Source organism: Capsicum annuum, chromosome 1, assembly GCF_002878395.1.
Source record: "Capsicum annuum cultivar UCD-10X-F1 chromosome 1, UCD10Xv1.1, whole genome shotgun sequence".
In the NCBI taxonomy this organism is placed as follows: Eukaryota; Viridiplantae; Streptophyta; class Magnoliopsida; order Solanales; family Solanaceae; genus Capsicum; species Capsicum annuum.
The window spans coordinates 219,624,180-219,626,772 of NC_061111.1; positions in this window are offsets into that span (position 1 = coordinate 219,624,180).

Sequence of the window (2,593 nt, forward strand, 5' to 3'; positions counted from 1 at the left end):
ACCTTATCCTCATTTGAATTTCTTTACAAAAAATCCCCAAAAATCCCTTTGGAGTTTCTATCCCACATTGTTGGTTCTTCAAAAATCCTATTTCAAATATCTCTATAAATAACACACTATTTATAGTGTGTGAAAGGGGAAGAAGAGATACTAATTAACTTAGAACCCCAATTGAAAAGGATTTCATTAAAATTAAAAATTCTCGAGCTAAATCTTTGTAAGATCGTTGGGCTTAGGATTCTATATAGAGAATTTAATTTTGAGTTTTGATTGTGCATTGAGGATTTGACAAGCTCGAAGTCCCTGTTTGCTTCTCCAAAAAGGTAATATCCTTGCCATTTCACTCTTAGAATTATTGTGTTGTCGATAGTTCTTTCCTCCTTATTTATATAGTCATATGTTTGTGCTATTTTTTTGATTTTATTTTGTCATCATGGAATATGATAAATCGTTTTAAAGATTGGATTTCGGATATACTTGATTATGGACTATTTTCTTGAGCTTTTGGTTATGATTTTTTGTCTTTACTTGCCCATCTAGTTCTATATTTCTTGATTATGGTCTGACGAGGAAACTAGAGCCTAATATTTTTTTATTTGATGATCCATTTATACAGTAGTGAAAATATGGCTTTAGTATCTTCAATTCGTAAATGCAAATAACAGAAATTCTCTGCTTTTAGTTGTTGTTAGAAATATTCTTTGAGCACCTTTTTGTTTAAAATTCAATGATGAACTAATTGTTGGTTTCAGTTCTTAGCATGTTAAAGAGATCTCTAAATTTTTTCCGGTAGGTGCTCTCTTTAGTTATTCCTGTTTGAATCCAGATATGTTTAAACGATTTAGTTTTTACCTTTTCCTCATCATAAGATGAAAAACTGAAATTGGTTGGTTTTTCCTTAGAATCCTCATGGTTCGAATTAACTGCATAAATTATTGTGTTCATATTATGGAATTTGGCTGAATTCTAAGTCGTTTTGGCATAAATGAGATCACTGTTTTGTTGTATAAATAACTCTTGTATCAAAACCCAAATCTATTTCATCTCATGAGTATCTTTGGTTCAATTTGATAGAGATTACTTTCAGGTGTTTAACTCATTTTGATCAGATCACTTCATTTTTTATGTTCTTAAATTGATGTATAATTGAGCGATTAGAAAGGATTTACTTTTAGAAAGGATTAAACTTTCTTGTATCATTTTACTAATTTTGTTAAGTAAATGAGTGTTTGTCTCTTTGTAATTAGAAGTATCATTTATTAGAGGTAAATGATATATTCTTGTAGCTAAATTATGTATATACTTCGATAACTCTTAACACATCTATTAATTTATGATATCATCTTCATTATCCTTTTAGTTACTTTGGGTCTTCTTTTCTAATTCAAATACTAATCTTTATCATTATTTACTATGCATGAATTGCCTGAGTCTTATTTAGACTTCCTCTTACCTATATATTCCATTTGGGACAATGAGGCCTAGTATCATCAAGTCATGTTTCAAGGTTCAAAAATGGGTAAAAAAAAATCAAAAGTTGAAGAAATATGTAGCTAAAGGATACATTTGGAAAGTTAGTATACAAGGTTGAAGACAATGGTGAAGGAAAAATAGAAATAGGCTAGAGACCTATGAAAAATGAGGAATACAAACGCATTAAAACTCTTTTTTTCCTCAACTTTCGTTATGTATTTACTTCTGTATTTGTTTATTTTCTTGTAATTAATTTGATTATTTGTTTAATTAGTCTAGATGAATCCTTGGTGAGAAATTTTATTGTTAGATTCGTTCACTTTATTTTGATTACTCAAATTCTCAAATAATTTGTCTTAGGTAAATCTAAGCTAATAAATTAACTTGAGACTTTATTTATATCCTTTTATAGTTATTAATTACTCAAAATCCACATTTAAGAAATTGAGTGAACTACTTAGCCTAAAATCTTAATCCTTATACAATTATTAAAGTTAGAATTATTTTGAAATTTTAATGTCTTGTTTTACTTTATTACTTAGAATAAATTAGATGAATGATTATCAAATAAATTTTATTTATTTTAAATAATATTTTTAAATAAATTCAAGATTTTTTAAATAAGATTTTTTTCAAGTAACTTAAAGATTTTTCCAAAATTAGCTAAATAATTTTAATCCATTGGGAACCATACTTTGTGGATTTTCGAAAGTTCCTAACACCTTCGTACGAATTTACTTGAACTCTCATCTAGAATCTAGTTATTTTAGCAAAAGGTTTTCTTTTCAAAAATTACCTTTTTTTAAATAATTTTCTTAATTTTCTAGAAATTAAGTGACAACATTTTTTCTTAAAAATATTTTTTTAAATAAAATCAAATAGACTTCATTTTTCATCACGAATTTATGTAACAATTTTGATTTTTCAAAAATAGATTGTAACATATGGTAAAAGAGGTAGTGACATAACATAAGGCCTAAAGTCAAGCTGGACTATGTGTTAGTGAAACATCTTGGGTTTTGACCCTTGAAAATTTCTTGAGCTTTGAACTCACTGTCCTAGTGATGGCTTACCATATGAGGCATATGGTGTGGGTATGGTTAGATGACCCTAGTGGTTA